Source organism: Vipera berus (genome assembly GCF_964194415.1).
Source record: "Vipera berus genome assembly, chromosome: 6".
Taxonomy (NCBI): domain Eukaryota; kingdom Metazoa; phylum Chordata; class Lepidosauria; order Squamata; family Viperidae; genus Vipera; species Vipera berus.
The window spans coordinates 22202960-22221715 of record NC_138208.1 but is presented as its reverse complement, the minus strand read 5'-3'; positions in this window follow the sequence as shown (position 1 = coordinate 22221715).

Sequence of the window (18756 nt, the reverse complement as noted above, 5' to 3'; positions counted from 1 at the left end):
CAAGAGCTCTGTTTGCTCACATTTATCATCCAAAGCTTTAACTACAGTCCTAGAGTTTTAACTATATCGCAAGCAAAAGAAAAGATACTAAAGCACTTCATTAGCCATATATAGAGATATATATAGAGAGAGATATAGAGCTAAATTTAATTTATACTGAAAAATCCTTTATGCCTCTTTTCCCATCTATATTAATCAGAACAAGATGGAGGGATGAAGCAGGAGATATTAATGACATATGGATGAAAATCTATTAAGGAGACTATATTTTTCTTCCATGATTAAGATAATATTGCAATTTCCAATATTTTAGATTGAAATTTTTTCTGAGTTATTAAGGAACTTCATCAGCTTGAATGTGGGACAGTTCAAATACACTGACAATGAAAAAAATCCCTGCTATTTTCTTTCCATTTTAATTAATGTGCAGCTTTTTGTGCAATGTGCATTTCTGCATTATTAAGCGCAAAATAAATGAATTAAAAAGATGCTTAGGTTTCCTGCTGGATCATGGATTTGCATACCAAAAGCCTTCTAAAATAAATAAACCTCCTCTTTTATCTATAGCACATCAATTACCACTCTTTGATCCTTTTTTGCTGTAGAGTTTTAGTAATGGAAATAAATTATTAGCCATGTCAGTATAAACAAAGCTATAAAGAAAATAAATGAATATTAGCATGTTCCATTCAAAAATTTATGGTTAGTTGTGCCATGAAAGGTTCTGAAAGGAGGATTCTCAAATTGACTTGAATAGGGGTCAGAAATATTCTTAGCTTTATTATCCTTCTTATAATATATCCTGACCTCAAGCATAAGACGCAATAGTAGTTAACCTTAGGATTTTTTAATGGAAATCAGTGGACCTTTTCTTCTTAGAAATTATCTTAGTTAAACTCCCTTAATGTTATGGTTCCTCCTTGATTACGACTAGTGTCATGCTTTAGTAATGGAGAAGCAAAACATAGCTTCTGTTTCCTGGCGACTTATTCCATAAAAAGAAACTAAAATCTTTTGCTATGCTCTTAACGCATTGTTACTTTCCTACATTTATATCAATTTTCTAAAGAAATATGGCAGAAGAGTTTTAATCAAATTCTCTTCCTTAACCAACCTGTGTTAATAATACCTCACTACATATTGTGGTAACTTTATATAAATGGTGAAAATGGTTTATCCCAGTAAACACTGTTTCTAATAAGCCCCACGTTAAAGCATTATCCAGCAGTTCCACATGAAAACACTGCGCCAGTTCTGAAAAAACAATGACATCCTCCAGTCCTGAAGAAAAATAGTCTTTCTTCTGTTTAACTGATGCTGCTCTGCAGAGCTTGTAGGGTTTCCATTTTCTAATTTTCTAAATTATCTCCCTGTCAATAACTTTGGGATTTTTTTAAATTTTTATTGTTTTGCTCATCGTCAGACAAATAGATACAACATTAACAATTTATTTTATTCCCTTTTTGCATTGATGAAAAGCTTTAGGGTAGGTTGGCAGGCTATGTTTGAAAGGTTTTAGAGTAGAACTAGTGGTGATGTGGACATCAGTCTCCTCATCTTAGAGTTTGCCCAAATCTGTGAGGTGCATTGTTCCAGACAAAATGGGAATGACATGTCAGTGGCTTTTTTCTGCTACTGTAATGATTTCATAATGTAGCAGCTACTCTTGATCATCTTCCTAATGTTATAGCAAAGCAGAGGCAATAGTGTGACACATATTGCATCATTAGTTACATAATTATCCCTATCAATGAAGATGGAATTGGCAAAGTGCTACATAGAGACCAGAAGAGTACTTGGAATTACAATTACACCTCAAAATCTCTTCTGGCTTCCATAGCTTGTTGCTCCCCCTCTATTTAAGTATTTCGCAATCGTTACAACTTTAAGATGTTTGGATTTCAACTCCCAGAATTCCTTAGAAAGCATTTGGCCTGGGAGGTTAAGCAACCTCTATCATCAATTCTTTTGTTCAGTGATTGAAAGGAATGGGTTTTGTTACCCTCAACATGTATCACAGTATGGTTTATACTTTGTGTGCATTTATATTAGTTTATTACTTGCATATACTTTATACCTGTTTATACATATTTATTTGTGCTTATACTAATTTATTGTGTGGATGTTTTTATTGTTTTAATGTCTTTAAACTGTTTAAATTGTTTTAGAATTTTAGAATTGCAAGCTGCCAGAGTCATTTGTTTATAAATAAATTATATAATAAATAAATAAATAAATAGTTTTCATATTGATTTTATGAAGTGTGTTATTTTCTATGGCTTTAAACTGTATGCTATTCAGAATCATCATAAAATGGGTAGATATACAAATTGTTTAAATAAACAAATAAATGAACAGGTTTTTATACATAATCCAGATTGCTATTTCCGAAAGTAAAATTGCACAATTCATTTACTTTAATGACTCAGCTTCCCTTTATCTTTATTTAAATAAAATTTAGGCTGAATAGTCTTTAAGAATCATCTTATAGGGGAAATGAGTGACATAAAAGTGTAATAAATAATTAAGTACATTTTTCCAAGTACACATTCATTTGTGCTAGCTTTCCTCTTCCTAGTAAAGGTTTGTTAACATATTTCATTTGTTTACTGGTAGATGATGAAGTCTGAAAAACAAATAAACCTATGATGGATTGTTTCTAGTAATTGAGTGTACAGATGCATGCAAATGTTTAGGCATTTCTAGTCAAATTGCATGCTTTAATGAATTCTTAAGGGAATAGACACTAATGTAACCTCTCTCTGATGCCACCTAGGTAAAGGTAAAGGTTCCCCCCGCACATGCGTGCTAGTCGTTTCCAACTCTGATCCCACCTATGTTTCTACAAAGGTGCCTATTTTGCATGCAGTTGTTTATACATTCAGAATAAGAGAACAGTCCATATGGCAGGCGTGGAAGCTAGAAGTGGAAAAATATTTAAAACTGTTTTAAAAAAAGCAAGTTATGGAAGACAAAAAAATCTGCTAGGCATATCCCCAAATCTCATCTGATGCACAACACAGAATCACTGTAAAGACCTGCTGAAAAGTTCTCCAGAACTTCACAATATAATGTCCAGAGTTGCCTTGGACAGGGAAATGGGCAGCATGTGCATTTAATATGCAGCAGAGATCTTTAAGGGTGTATTTGAGAAGAAGCCTTTGCTGGGAGAGGCTACATTAAAACTGGAAAGCGACTTTGATAAAAAAAAAATGACAAGGGCTTTGAGAAAAGAGACAAAGATAGCAGAAGAAACCAGGTGTTAGAATTTTATGTATGGGATTTAAAGACTTCTAGAAGGACAAAGAAAAAATGTGAATTGTTCTAAGTTATTTAACATTTGTTGTTGTTGTTGTTAGCTGCGAAGTCGTGTCCGACCCATCGCGACCCTATGGACAACATTCCTCCAGGCCTTCCTGTCTTCTACCATCTTCTGGAGTCCATTTAAGCTCACGCCTACTGCTTCAGTTACTCCATCCAGCCACCTCATTCTCTGTCGTCCCCTTCTTCTATTGCCCTCGATCTTTCCCAGCATTAGGCTCTTCTCCAGTGAGTCCTTCCTTCTCATTAGGTGGCAAAAATATTTGAGTTTTAGCTTCAGGATCTGGCCTTCTAAAGAGCAGTCAGGATTGATCTCCTCTAGGACTGACCGGTTTGATCGCCTTGCAGTCCAAGGGACTCGCAGGAGTCTTCTCCAGCACCACAGTTCAAAGGCCTCAATTCTTTGGCACTCAGCCTTTCTTATGGTCCAACTTTCACTGCCATACATTGCAACTGGGAAGACCATGGCCTTGACTATACGCACTTTTGTTGACAGGGTGATGTCTCTGCTTTTTAGTGTGCTGTCTAGATTTGCCATGGCTTTCCTCCCCAGGAGCAAGCGTCTTTTAATTTCTTGGCTACAGTCCCCATCTGCAGTGATCTTGGAGCCCAGGAAAACAAAATCTGTCACTACCTCCATTTCTTCCCCATCTATTTGCCAAGAATTGAGAGGGCCAGATGCCATGATCTTGGTTTTCTTAATGTTAAGTTTCAACCCAAGTTTTGCACTCTCCTTCTTCACCCGCAACAAGAGGCTCTTTAGTTCTTCTTCACTTTCTGCCATTAGAGTGGTATCATCTGCGTATCTTAGGTTGTTGATATTTCTTCCGGCAATCTTAATTCCAACTTTTGATTCATCTAGCCCTGCCTTTCATTTGTTTACTGGTAGATGATGAAGTCTGAAAAACAAATAAACCTATGATGGATTGTTTCTAGTAATTGAGTGTACAGATGCATGCAAATGTTTAGGCATTTCTAGTCAAATTGCATGCTTTAATGAATTCTTAAGGGAATAGACACTAATGTAACCTCTCTCTGATGCCACCTAGGTAAAGGTAAAGGTTCCCCCCGCACATGCGTGCTAGTCGTTTCCAACTCTGATCCCACCTATGTTTCTACAAAGGTGCCTATTTTGCATGCAGTTGTTTATACATTCAGAATAAGAGAACAGTCCATATGGCAGGCGTGGAAGCTAGAAGTGGAAAAATATTTAAAACTGTTTTTAAAAAAGCAAGTTATGGAAGACAAAAAAATCTGCTAGGCATATCCCCAAATCTCATCTGATGCACAACACAGAATCACTGTAAAGACCTGCTGAAAAGTTCTCCAGAACTTCACAATATAATGTCCAGAGTTGCCTTGGACAGGGAAATGGGCAGCATGTGCATTTAATATGCAGCAGAGATCTTTAAGGGTGTATTTGAGAAGAAGCCTTTGCTGGGAGAGGCTACATTAAAACTGGAAATAGACTTTGATAAAAAAAAAAATGACAAGGGCTTTGAGAAAAGAGACAAAGATAGCAGAAGAAACCAGGTGTTAGAATTTTATGTATGGGATTTAAAGACTTCTAGAAGGACAAAGAAAAAATGTGAATTGTTCTAAGTTATTTAACATTTGTTGTTGTTGTTGTTAGCTGCGAAGTCGTGTCCGACCCATCGCGACCCTATGGACAACATTCCTCCAGGCCTTCCTGTCTTCTACCATCTTCTGGAGTCCATTTAAGCTCACGCCTACTGCTTCAGTGACTCCATCCAGCCACCTCATTCTCTGTCGTCCCCTTCTTCTATTGCCCTCGATCTTTCCCAGCATTAGGCTCTTCTCCAGTGAGTCCTTCCTTCTCATTAGGTGGCAAAAGTATTTGAGTTTTAGCTTCAGGATCTGGCCTTCTAAAGAGCAGTCAGGATTGATCTCCTCTAGGACTGACCGGTTTGATCGCCTTGCAGTCCAAGGGACTCGCAGGAGTCTTCTCCAGCACCACAGTTCAAAGGCCTCAATTCTTTGGCGCTCAGCCTTTCTTATGGTCCAACTTTCACTGCCATACATTGCAACTGGGAAGACCATGGCCTTGACTATACACACTTTTGTTGACAGGGTGATGTCTCTGCTTTTTAGTGTGCTGTCTAGATTTGCCATGGCTTTCCTCCCCAGGAGCAAGCGTCTTTTAATTTCTTGGCTACAGTCCCCATCTGCAGTGATCTTGGAGCCCAGGAAAACAAAATCTGTCACTACCTCCATTTCTTCCCCATCTATTTGCCAAGAATTGAGAGGGCCAGATGCCATGATCTTGGTTTTCTTAATGTTAAGTTTCAACCCAAGTTTTGCACTCTCCTTCTTCACCCGCAACAAGAGGCTCTTTAGTTCTTCTTCACTTTCTGCCATTAGAATGGTATCATCTGCGTATCTTAGGTTGTTGATATTTCTTCCGGCAATCTTAATTCCAACTTTTGATTCATCTAGCCCTGCCTTTCTCATGATGTGCTCTGCATATAAGTTAAATAGGCAGGGCGACAGTATACAGCCTTGCCGGACTCCTTTCCCAATTTTGAACCAATCAGTGGTTCCGTGTCCAGTTCTCACTGTTGCTTCTTGACCCGCATATAGGTTTCTCAAGAGACAAATAAGATGGTCTGGTACTCCCATCTCTTTAAGAACTTGCCACAGTTTGTTATGATCCACACAATCAAAGGCTTTAGCATAGTCAATGAAGCAGAAGTAGATGTTTTTCTGGAACTCCCTAGCTTTCTCCATGATCCAGCGTATGATGGCAATTTGATCTCTAGTTCCTCTGCCTCTTCGAAATCCTGCCTGTACTTCTGGTAGTTCTCGATCCACATACTGCTGAAGTCTAGCTTGTAGGATTTTAAGCATGACTTTACTAGCATGAGAAATGAGTGCAATGGTGCGATAGTTTGAACATTTTTTGGCACTGCCTTTCTTTGGAATTGGAATGTAAACTGATCTTTTCCAATCCTGTGGCCACTGTTGAGTTTTCCAAATTTGCTGGCAAATTGAGTGTAGCACTTTTACTGCACTGTCTTTTAAGATTTTGAATAGCTCAGCTGGAATACTGTCACCTCCACTAGCTTTGTTGTTGCTCAGCTTTTCTAAGGCCCACTTCACCTCACATTCTAGGATGTCTGGCTCGAGGTCAGTGACCACCTCATTGTGATTATCTGGGACGTTAAGCTCATTCTTGTATAGTTCTTCTGTATAATTTTGCCACCTCTTCTTAATCTCTTCTGCCTCTGTTAGGTCCCTGCCATTTTGGTCCTTTATCATGCCCATTTTTGCATTAAACGTTCCCTTCATCTCTCCAATTTTCTTGAAAAGATCTCTGGTCCTCCCTATTCTATTGTTTTCTTCTATTTCTTTGCACTGTTCATTTAAGAAGGCATTCTTATCTCTTCTAGCTATTCTCTGGAATTCTGCATTCAATTGGGCATATCTATGTTTTTCTCCCTTGTCTTTCGCTTCCCTCCTTTCCTCAGCTATTTGCAAAGCTTCCTCAGACAGCCATTTTGCTTTCTTGCATTTCTTTTTCTTTGGGATGGTTTTGGTTGCTACCTCTTGTACAATGTCGCGAACCTCTGTCCATAGTTCTTCAGGCACTCTGTCTATCAGATCTAATTCCTTAAATCTATTTGTCACCTCTACTGTATATTCAACAGGGATATGATTTAATTCATACCTGAGTGGCCTAGTGCTTTTCCCTACTTTCTTCAGTTTAAGCCTAAACTTTGCAAGGAGAAGCTCATGGTCTGAGCCACAGTCAGCTCCTGGTCTTGTTTTTACTGACTGTATAGAGCTTCTCCATCTTTGGCTGCAGAGCATATAGTCAATCTGATTTCTGTGTTGACCGTCTGGTGATGTCCATGTGTAGAGCTGTCTCTTGGGTTGTTGGAAAAGAGTGTTTGCTATGACCATCGTATTCTCTTGACAAAATTCTATCAGCCTGTGCCCTGCTTCATTTTGTACTCCAAGGCCAAACTTGCCTGTTATTCCAGTTATCTTTTGGCTTCCTACTTTAGCATTCCAATCCCCCATGATCATAAGGACATCATTTTTTGGTGTTAGTTCTATAAGGTGCTGTAGGGCTTCATAGAACTGGTCAATTTCATCCTCTTCAGCACTGGTGGTTGGGGCATAGACTTGGACTACTGTGATATTGAATGGTTTGCCTTGGATTCGAACTGAGATCATTCTGTCATTTTGGGGATTGTATCCCAGTATTGATTTTCCTACTCTTTTATTGACTATGAAGGCTACTCCATTTCTTCTGAGGGATTCTTGCCCACAGTAGTATACCTGATGGTCATCTGAATTAAATTCACCCATTCCTGTCCATTTTAGTTCGCTGATACCTAAGATGTCGATGTTCAGTCTTGTCATCTCTTGTTTGACCACGTCCAGCTTTTCTTGATTCATGGATCTTACATTCCTGGTTCCTATGGAGAAAAGATCTTTACAGCATCGGACTTTCCTTTCACCACCAGACATATCCACAGCTGAGCGTCCTTTCGGCTTTGGCCCAGTCGCTTCATTCTTTCTGGCGCTACTAGTACTAGCCCTCTGCTCTTCCCCAGTAGCATATTGGACGCCTTCCGACCTGAGGGGCTCATCTTCCAGCGTCATATCGTTTTGCCTTTTGGTACTGTCCATAGGGTTTTCATGGCAAAGATACTGGAGTGGGTTGCCATTTCCTTCTCCAGTGGATCACGTTTTGTCAGAACTCTCTGCTATGACCTGTCCGTCTTGGGTGGCCCTGCACGGCATAGCTCATAGCTTCATTGAATTACGCAAGCCCCTTCGCCACGACAAGGCAGTAATCCATGAAGGTGGAACTAGAATTCACGTTGTCCTGGTTTCTAGCCTGGTGCCTTCACCAGTAGACCCAATTGGCTCACTAATAATATCTATGATATTAGTTTTAGTATATAAATAAGGGATTATTCTAATAATGGGTCACAATTTCTGATGATGTTTAATGGCTATTTTGACTGGATCGTGTTACCTTATGATATATAAATAAGTAGTTATTTCTGGTAATGTTCAATACTTTTTTTAATATTTGGATATTAATTGAGGTTGGGTTTTGTTTATTATAGAGAGGCATTAGTAAAGCTAATGGAAGAGATTAGGTGTTAAATAGAAGTAGAAATATACATTTAAGTTGGTTGATATTTTTGTTAACTTTTACTGGACTTGCTGACTAATAAGGAGAACTGAGATTAATTTATAGAAAGTGGGATGAGGTAAAAATGAAGATATATTTAGTTGTATTTTAAGAGACAATAATAAATTGTTAATCTTGAATATACTTGCTAGGGATAAAAGGGGAAGCTTATTTTTTTCTTCTTTTTGGTGGGATATTTGCACTTTGTAAACATCTTTTTATTTGTTTTTGTAATAGGTTCTTGTATTGGTTTTATCTGTTTAATATAAACCTTAATAAAATCATTGTCTGTTTAAAATGTTTTAAATGTTAAAACATTTCTTTTAATACAATCACTAGTACTTTTGTGAGTGGAGGTGAGTTCATTACTTCCTAACATTATTCTTCTACTTTCTATCTTTCTTCTTCTGCCCTGTGGCACCCAAACTTGAAGACCTGTAAACATGTATAGTTCTCAGCTAACTGTTGGTTCATTACCAAACTAGCTTCTTTCCCTTCTAATGCTCATGTACCTAGAGTCTTTTTAAATCTTAACTCTAAGGTTAAAATGTCTAGCAAGACAATTGACCTTTATTCTTATCTTGTGTAATTTAGCTATTTAAATGAACAGTTTTAATTTTTCCTGGTTCACTTCAGCTTTAAAATTGTTTTACTCACTGTCCAACTCTCCTGCAATTACCTTTATTATAAAAATTTGGTTCCTGCAACCTAACTAAAACATCTTTGTCTAGCTAGAATTCCCTTGAAATTGATGGAATATTTCACCTAGGCAACAAGCACAGAATTTTGTGATAGACCCATAGTTTAACAGAAAGGTGATATTAATTTTGAGCAACATGATTAGGGCATTTTATAGAAATAAAGAGGCTACTGTTGGCAGATGTTCACAATAAACAATTTATGTATAATAATATCCCTGAGTTTGAATGTACAGTTTGAATGCATTTATGGATTGCTTTCTTTTATGAAAACGAACAAGTTCTCTTGATATATCTGCATTGGTGAAAGAAAACGATGACAATACTTTTCCCTGTCTTTTTAAACAACCCTTCTTCCTACTATTAATTTTAATTTGAAGAGTGGCATTTTAACATGTTTTTGTCTTTCCTTCTCTGGTCTAGAACATGTTCTTAAGATTCTCACAAACTGATGAGAAATTGATTCATGAGAATCCTCCTTTTCTTCAGCCTTCTAAATTAAAGAGCCTGCTTTGCCACACAGGTAGAGACAAATGTATTCTCCTGATTTATGGCAGTAATTTGGTTTTCTTCTGCAACCCAACTTGCAGAGTTCTGTCAAAATTATTGGTTTTATTTTCAGTTGGCTAACTTAACTGTGGAGCAGCCTTACTGCTTAAAGGTGACCTGAAGGGTTTTTTTTAAGCTTCCTTATTTTGCTTTGTTTGCTTTCAGCTGAAGGTGACGTTTCAAAGCTTCTTCATTGAAAATACTATTTGTAAAATATAGTAGATAAACAGCTGGGCCTCCTGTGGTTTTTCTATAACAAATAGCTTTATTAGGCCAAGGAATTAAATGGGAGTCAGAGACACATTCTAACATTATACTTAAATTGCACAACTGTCTAAGAAAAATGTCTAATGACACACTTAGCTAACAAGGACTGGGAATAGAAAAAGTAAAGATTAGATTCTTAGGTAGTCTTCACCTTTTCTGACCTTGGCTGAAATAATTTTGGTTAAAAGAATAGAGAATGGCAGGAAACATGTACATTACCTTAAAACCCTTTCAATAGATTCAAGACATAGTTGTATTATATAGAATAATTAATGATGCTATGTGAGTGAGTCATTCAGTTTATTGCAATCTTAGTCCAATACAAGAAGTGGTGATAAACCTATATTAAAAAACAAGTAAATAAAATTTGAGACCTAATGAAAATATATTTATTAAACAAGCTGACTAGAATCCACAAGAAAAACTCAAAAGGAGCAATCTGTCAATTGTCTATTAATGAGGTAGCACCTAAAATTATATAAAATGTGATAATATCTAACATGTGATAATATCTAACATTTTTGTAGAGTGTGATAATATCTGAATAAATAATTATTAATATATATAAAATTGCAGAAAATACATCTGTATAGTAGGAACTTGGCCTGTAAATGTCTGGTGGATCTAACATGCTGTTGCGCAAAATCTACCCAGTTTGCTGTAAGCAGGATTTGGACTTAGGTCAACATCAGTGATTAGACTGGTATATGAGAACATTGATTTCCCTCATGTTGTTTTCCACCATGATTAGCTTTTCTGAGGGAAACTGGCAAGTTTATTTCAAGGAACAACACTTCAGTCTCCTCCTAGTCACCTCCAGCATTTGGAAAAGGCAGAACAGACTTCTGTGCAGGCAAGGGCCCCTATATAGATCTCTTCCAACTATTGTGCTGAGCTGTGGTAAATTGCTAAGAGAAGCAAAGAAATGGTACTCCTCCACTTTGCTCTTAGAAGCATGAGGATGTGTTTGTGTGTGGGTTAGGCTAGACCAGGGCTAGGCAACCTGGGCTCTTTTATGACTCATGGACTTCAACTCCCAGAATTCCTGAGTCAACATAGCTGACTCAGGAATTCTGGGAGTTGAAGTCCATGAGTCATAAAAGAGCCCAGGTTGCCTAGCCCTGGGCTAGACCATCATCATCAAGCCTCCCTTACTCTCACTTAATGGGAAAAGATGTATCTTAGCCATTTTCAAAGTGTACAATGTCCATGTTTATTTAATCTGTTTGACTAGGTCAGATAAAGGCTAACAGATGCATTCACATCACATACTAAGATTGGTTGGCGTTAATGTGAGTTAGGGATTTTGTGAATTAGTGTGCTGTGATTAGTTAATTTATGATGCAATGTATTGTCAGAAGTCAGAAAACATGTTTAATTCATTAAGCAGATGAAAAATGTTGTGTGAATATTGTATGAGCTAGCTGGGTCTAGTGATTAAGGCAGAAGGCTAGAAATCCAGGACTGAGGTAATTTTTTCATCAATATAAATTATAATTTGTAATCTCAAGAATGAAACAACACAATGAATTAGCACTCACTTAATGATATTTGAATTTATGGGTATTAGATATAAAATTGAATCCCCCCCCATTTCTGAAGTAATAGCTTTGTTCTTTCATCTTTACTTGTCAGTCATATACAAGTAAATTGAAACCAATTCTTGAATGTGTCTGTTGTCATTAATAGGATGTAACAGTAGAATGTCATTATTGGATACTGCATATTAAATAGGATATAAGATTTCAGCAACAATGGAAGAAGATTTCATTAAGAGTACATTTGGGATTTTTATTGCTACTTCATTTACCTTTTCATTTCACAGAATAATTTTTCTCAGTCAGTCTCATTACATCACAACACGACCCTTTTGAAGGTCTCAGCATTGTTTTGTATTCTTGCCAAAATTTCTCTGTGCCTTCCTTACAGAAATATTCTAAGAAAGAGTTAATGATAAAACTTTTCATAAAGCAGGTATAATTATAGTAATAGATATATATTGAAGGTAATTCAGATTAAATTGGTTACATTTATTAAATCAAAAGGATCTCTCAATTATGCTAAAGTCCAGTTAATATAAATGTAATCCATAATCTATTGTGCTAATAGAACAATCATCACATTAACTTATAATTTATATTAGCACTTGATATATTGCTATGGATATATGTAATATGCACAAGGAAAGCATGCACAAGGAAAATAATATTCAGATTTAAATGGATAGATACTAAAATAGGTTGAATTAAATGCAAGTTTACATAATCCAATATGGAATTTTCTTGGGAATTCTGGCCTTTGCAATCCAAACACAACTTGATAGCATCAATTTTGAGATACAAAGTATTGCCACATGTGTGCTCTGTTAAATTCTTTTTTAAAAATGTATTTAAGATATCTAGTTTTAGAACAAGATATCCAGTGTGAAAGGTCAAGAATGTCAAAATAATCATAACTAACCAAAGCTCTATATTTTTTTTAAAAAAATGCATTGCCTGTGGATGATCCTGAACAAAATGATGGCAAAGAGCTATTTAAACTCCTGGAGAACATTTGAAAGTAACTTGATAACAGTGACTTATGTTGCTGGGGATGGTATTATGCTGCTTCCTCTGTCTGTGAATTAATTTAAAAATAATTAATATTATTGTATAAAATAATTAATAGTACTAAATCTAATCCTATAAATTTATGAAATGGCCAAGGCATAAAGCATATTTTATACTCCAGCATCTGAAATGGGGCAATTGAACTCTGCTCATTTTTCTGTAACTAACCTGCCTGCTAGATTTCATGCACCAAATAAATATGATTATTTGTAAGGTGTAGCAGAAATTCTGATTTGAGATGCCTTCAGCTTTTCATATTTCTTTCCACAAATTATCCTACATTGTATTGTCTGTGGAATTCTGCTTGGCAAAAAGGATTGTCCTGCTGTATGAAGTCCTATTTTGAACAAATAGCACAAATAGCCCTTCAGTCTTTTCCTCAATGTTATCCAAAGTCTGCATCCAGTCTGAAATAACTGAAAATGAAACAAGGGTGACAAGAGACAAGGGTATATTATTCGCTCTAGGAAAAGGGGCAATGGGAAAAAAAAACCCTAGAAGCTGTAACTATATTTGAAGAGAGAAAAAAAAACCCAAAATATTTTTTTTTCATTTCATATGCTAGTTATTTTATTAGTACTAGCCAGATAAATGCTCCTGAATTTTTCCTAGCAATTCTCATTCAGTTTTACTAAGCATTCTTTTCCAAATCTTTCTCTTGGTCTGCTATTTGTAGTTCCACATGTAGTATTTTCTCTTGCCAGATATAGGTTGTTCCACATGTGTCATTCCTTCATTAACGCCTTTTAGACGTGTTCTATTACTGACTGTGATGATATTGTAATTACTTATTTCTGGCTCCATTCTTCAAAGATCTCATTTAATAACCAAGATAACCAAAACAAGTCTGTTTCCCATGAGATGCTATTTATTTTTTAATTGATTCTAAAATCATATTGTAAGAATCAATATTCCAAATTTATCTGGACCCTTGATCCATTTAGAACACTCTTAGATCAAATCTTATCTTAAGTCTGATTTATTTTTTTCCTGTGTATTTCACATTCTTTACATTCTTAAGTATACAATTATTTTTTGCAAACTTAGTGTCCTTTAAAAGGCTTACATGTGGTTGCAAATGAAATGGCTGTTATTGTCATCTCCCAACACTCAAATCCATGGAATACCACTGCCAGTGGATTCATTGTAAGGAGCAGCTATTTAGAACACATGTGGGTGATCGCCTATGCTTTCCTTTTTATCTGTAAAAGATTCCAAGGAACTGGTCTATTCAAGGTTCCTTGGTTTTTGCCATGTCATTGGCTACATTTTTGCAGAGCTGTCTTCAGTTCACCATACCACCACCAGAAGTCAAAATTATAGCACAATAGATTTCATTCCTTTTGATCCACCTGTATATTACAATCAAAATTCTGAGCTGATTTTATTATGTACTCTTTCATTTAAAATCTTACCCAAAACCTATATGGTTTAACAACCATGTGTTCATCATTTCTACATAATTCCATTTAAAATTCTGTTTTATGTATATTAAATTTCTGTCTTAATTATGCATATTAAAACCACTGAAAACTAAATCTCTCTGTAATCAGTTGTTGTCTTGACTTCATTTTAAGCTTTCCATGTTCCTGTACTAACAAATATTGATATTTATTTATTTATTTATTTATTTGATTTGTATACCGCCCTTCTCCCTAAGGACTCAGGGCGTTGAACAGTGACATAAATATCAGAATGCACAAATACAGATATTGAAAACAAATTAAACCCTAATTTTGCCCAAATGCAGAAGATAAGTTACCTTAAAACAATAATTACAACAGAACCCGTCAGACCAGACTGGATTGCTCAAACAGATATGTTTTTAGTTCGCGTCGGAAGGAGCGAAGGTGGGGAGCCATCCGGAGCTCAACCAGTAAACGGTTCCATAGGTCAGGCGCGCCCACAGAAAACGCCCTCCCTCTGGGAGCCACCAGACGGCATTCTCCGAATGGCGGAACCCTTAGGAGGCCCTCTCTGTGGGAGCGCACTGGATGGAGGGATGTTGATGCTGGCAGCAGGTGATTCCTAAGGTACTCCGGACCCATGCCATGTAGGGCTTTGAAAACCATTACCAGCACCTTGAATCTTACCCGGAGGACAACTGGGAGCCAATGTAGCTCACGGAGTAGAGGTGTAATATGGGAGTATCGGGAGACTCCCAACACAACTCTCGCGGCTGCATTCTGTACCAGTTGGAGCCTCCGAGTGGTCCTCAAGGGCAGCCCCATGTAAAGAGCATTGCAGTAGTCTAAATGAGAGGTCACGAGTGCATGAGTGACCGTACGTAGGGCATCTCGGTCTAGATAGGGCCGTAATTGGCGCACCAGGCGAACCTGGGCAAAGGCTCCCCTAGTCACAGCTATTATGTGGTCTTCCAAGGAAAGCTGTGTATCTAGGAGGACTCCCAAGTTGCGAGCCCTATCTGTGGGGGGTAATAACTCACCCCCTATAGAAAGAGATGGAATGTTCTGAATATTCCGAGATGCCGGTACGTACAGCCACTCAGTCTTGTCAGGGTTGAGTTGAAGCCTGTTCCTCCCCATCCAGACCCGTTATATGTTAACCATTTCTCCTTGAGTGCTCCAATTCTTGGGATGGAATGCTGTGTTTTGTTTTTCATGTACTCAAAAAAAAAAGATAAAAAGGAACATTTTCAAAAAAAAATTATAGCTTTTGATCAAGCTGGATTGCACATTTAGAGAACACTGTTAATCTGTAAACTTCATTACAGCAGAATTCCCATAAAAAATGTTTGCTGTTACTGGAAAAACTTGTATTAAAATCAATTCATCCAAGGCAACAAGAAATTGAAAATTAAAAACACAATTGGGATACATAAGAAGTTCTGAAATTGATCTAGCTGGAATGGCATGATCATGGAGAATATCACTAAGAGTCAACATCAACTTAATGGGATATAATCAGTCAGCAAATGAAACCATGACAAAAATAGCAGCATGACACTTCACACCATATACATAGTAATAATGATGTGGATAGTATTACTCAGCAGTCAGCTAAATGAAAACACTTGGTGAACATGAATTTCTTATTTATTATTTTAATCAATTTATAAGGCCACCCATAATCTCAAATTTGTAACTGCACATTATACCAGAAGTATAATAACAACATAAACTGGACATCAAGTCAGCAAACTGTATCAACTCTTCACCTAAAATTCAAACAATAGCAATAGTTATTTATCTTGCATGCAAATGAAAATAATAATAATAATAATAATAATAATAATAATAATAATAATAATAATAATAATAATAATAATAATAATAATAATAATAATAATAATAATAATAATTGGAAGGGACCTTGGAGGTCATCTAGTCCAACCCCCTGCTCAGGCAGGAAACCCTATACCATTTCAGACAAATGGCTGTCCAGTCTCTTCTTAAAAACTTCCAGTGTTGGAGCATTCACCACTTCTGGAGGCAGGTTGTTCCACTGGTTAATTGTTCTAACTGTCAGGAAGTTTCTCCTTTGTTCTAGATTGCTTCTCTCCTTGACTAGTTTCCATCCGTTGCTTCTCATCCTGCTTTCAGGTGCTTTGGAGAATAGCTTGACTCCCTCTTCTTTGTGGCAGCCCCTGAGATATTGGAACACTGCTATCATGTCACCCCTCACCCTTCTCTTCGTTAAACTACACATACCCAATTCCAGCAACTCTTCCCTATATGTTTTAGCCTCCAGCCCCCTAATCATCTTTGTTGCTCTTCTCTGTACCCTTTCCAGAGTCTCAACATCTTTTTTACATCGTGGTGACCAAAACTGGATGCAGTATTCCAGGTGTGGCCTTACCAAGGCATTGTAAAAGTGGTATTAGTACTTCACGTGATCTTGATTCTATCCCTCTGTTAATGCAGCCTAGCACTGTCTTGGCTTTTTTGGCAGCTGCAGCACACTGCTGGCTCCTATTGAAGTGATTGTCCACTAGGATTCCGAGATCCCTCTCACAGTTACTACTATTGAGCAAGGTACCACCTATACTATACCTGTGCATTTGATTTTTCCTGCCTAAATGTAGAACCTTGCTTTTTTCACCATTGAATTTCATTTTGTTAGATAGAGCCCAGTGTTCGAGTCTGTCCAGATCCTCCTGTATCTTAAGCCTATCTTCTGGAGTATTGCCTATTCCTGCCAGCTTGGTGTCATCTGCAAATTTGATGAGTTCCTCATCTATCCCCTCATCCAAATCGTTGATGAAGATGTTGAAGAGCACTGGGCCCAGAACAGAGCCCTGGGGCACCCCACTACACACTTCCTTCCATGAAGATGCAGTTCCATTGAGGACCACACACTGAGTACGGCCTGTCAGCCAGCTACGAATCCATCTGGTGGTGATGCTATCTAACCCACATTTTTCTATCTTATCAAGTAGTAGGTTGTGATCTACTTTATCAAATGCCTTACTGAAGTCCAAGTAAATTATATCTACAGCATTCCTCTGGTCCACTAATTTGGTCAAAGAATGCAATAAGATTTCTCTGGCATGATCTGTTTTTGACAAACCCATGTTGACTTTTAGTGATGACTTTGTTTGCATCAAGGTGTTTGCTGATTTGTTGTTTGATTATCTTTTCCAGAATCTTCCCAGGTAATAAGGTCAGGCTGATAGGTCTGTACTTTCCTGGATCTATTTTTCCCCTTTTTTGAAGATGGGAACTACATCAGCTCTCTTCCAGTCCTCTGGTAGTTCCCCAGTGCTCCAGGAGGGCTGCCCTGGATCAAGCGGAAAGGCTACTGCCCTCCTGCAATCAAGCAGGGATCCCCTCCTTGCTGGTCACCCCTACAGGGTGACTTTCGACCCTTTCCTGGGTCCCCCAGTGATGCAAAATCGGACATGGAAGACGGAGCTTGCCTTCAAAACGGCTGCGGCAGCTTCAGCGGGAAACTGGAAGTCCGTATTTCTTGATCATATATTTTCTGCTGTAAACAACTGCTTGTCATCTGTTGGCCTTAGGATAAAATAAAAGATTTATAAATTCACTTTCTACCCTGATCCACTATATAGTTCCATAGTTTTCTAGTATGTTTTTTTTACTTCTTCTTACACCATTGCTTCTACCATAACTTTATAAACTGCTCCCTACATTGTCATTTATTCTTTAAATTTTTTATCTATCACTTTTTCAGGATTAGATCAATTCCATCCATCCATGACTTTCTTAGTTTTCTCTTTCTTCACCTATCCTTCATATAGTTGCTTTGTAATTCAGTCTTCCCCACTTCAACATTTCATTCTGGTTTCTTTGGATTCAATTCACATATGTTCATTACTTATTCTTTCTTGATCTTATCCCTTGTTTTACCACACATGCTTCTTAAAAAAGCCATTCCTGCTCCATTCAACTTCCTTTGATGTTTCTCCTGGCATATTCAGCTCTGAACGGTCAACAAGGCACTGTGAATTTCAAAGGAAATGTAACATTTGGAGTACATTTTAAACAGTAGCCAAGAGATGCTGCTGAACATTTCCTCTTGTTTGCAATATCCCTTTTAAAGAGCTATGCTATCTAGTTTTATTTTAATTTTATATTGTTGTTCGTGTTATCTTTTGAGCGTTTGAAATAATGAGTCCTGATATAATAAAACTGAAGTCAATTAAGTAAAAAACAGAGATCAAGTACAAGAGAATAGATAACAATGGAACTAGAGAAAAATAAATTATTTTGAACTGATTCAAAATTTGTATTGTTGGTATCAACTCTACATTTCTTTGTCAGGGTATCAAGTCTTATCTTCCAATTAATTGTGCGGTTATGTGCTTGGAGAAGATCCTTGCCTAATCAAGAAAAGCTTATAATGGTTTATCTAGATCTGTTGAGGGCCAAAACAAAACACGCAGCTGTTTTCCTTTACAACAGAAGAATATCACATTTCCAGTTTCTCAAAAATGTATGCATAAAATAAGTACATACAAAATAATACAAAAGTACAAACGAGCATTATTTTTTTAAATAATTCACATCAACTTAAACATTTCAAAAGGCTACATGGTCATAGCTTTGTAACTGCTTTAGAGATTATTGTACTATTTCAACCAATTTGATAGCTAGTTGAGACACTACATATATAGTTAACATACATGATGATGATAGTGTACTACAGACACATAAAT